Source organism: Amphimedon queenslandica, unplaced genomic scaffold, assembly GCF_000090795.2.
Source record: "Amphimedon queenslandica unplaced genomic scaffold, v1.1 AMPQUscaffold_12617, whole genome shotgun sequence".
Lineage (NCBI taxonomy): Eukaryota > Metazoa > Porifera > Demospongiae > Haplosclerida > Niphatidae > Amphimedon > Amphimedon queenslandica.
The window spans coordinates 1-1,177 of NW_003547147.1; positions in this window are offsets into that span (position 1 = coordinate 1).

Below are 1,177 nucleotides of genomic sequence, written 5' to 3' on the forward strand. Positions count from 1 at the left end.
AGCCCCCAACATCAAAAATTCTGTAAAAATACTAAACATGAGAATAGCTTTATTATTTACAGATGCGCGGTCCTCATTGTGCCATTCTTGAAATTTGAAGCTATACTGAGCTCAGTTGATGGTGTAAATATGAGGTGCCTTGCTGTTTCTTCACCAGTGGGACTCTTAGCTAACAGCATGAATCGTACAACACATTGATGAATTTTTCCTTCATCAACAACATATGTAAATTAAGACAGCCTTTGCGTCTGCTACATGTTTTGTATTATCAAAAATAACTCAGACTTCTCTTTCTTTAATTTGATCACAAATTTTGTTGCGCTTCTGTTCGTGTATCATTGGAATATGCTCCTGCAATTGCCGACTACTTGACACTGAAAATCAATTTTGTTTTAATAGCTCACAGAAATGGTCCAGCTTATACAATGCTACACCACTTATCAAAAAACATGTCACTGCTTTCACTCAAATTATATAAACTGTTGAAGGAAGGCTTTCACCAACAGGGTGTACATTACAATTATACCTTTGCAGCATATCAGCTATTGCTTATTCCATCTTTTCCTTTGATGCTAATTGTTCCTTAGCATTTCTGTGCTTTATTGATTTTATATATAATTCAATAACACTTCTTGAGTGACGAGGCTCTTTGCATTTATTACAAGATAATGAGTTAGAAAAAAAATTTAACACCCTCATGTGGCCATTCTAGCACTTGTTGGTGTGGTTTGACAGACTTTAGTTTAGCAGCAGTTTTGCCTTTGCTTCTCTTCTTCCCATTTGGTGGCTTGTTAGTGGCAATCTTCCCTTTCCTAGCTCATTTAAAAGAGGTAGGTTGGTAAAGTACATGTAAAAGTGAAGAACATAACATACTGGCACTGGTAAATGATGAATCCTGTCCGCTTCTTCCTCAAAAAATTCGTCTGAACTAGCCTCCATTCAGAGCGAGACAGCCCAGATTCTAATTCTGATTCTGAAACACACGAGAATGAAGTCAGCTCCGCCATTTTTCATACTTTAACTAGGATAAAGTACTAGTAACTTTAATACCTAACTATGAACATCATTAATTGTAAGATCTTCACCCATATTTCTGGAATAATTCTGCTATTCATATTGATACCTATATTTCTCAAATTTATGCTACCGGCAAGGCCTAGCTTTTAGTAAATGAAAC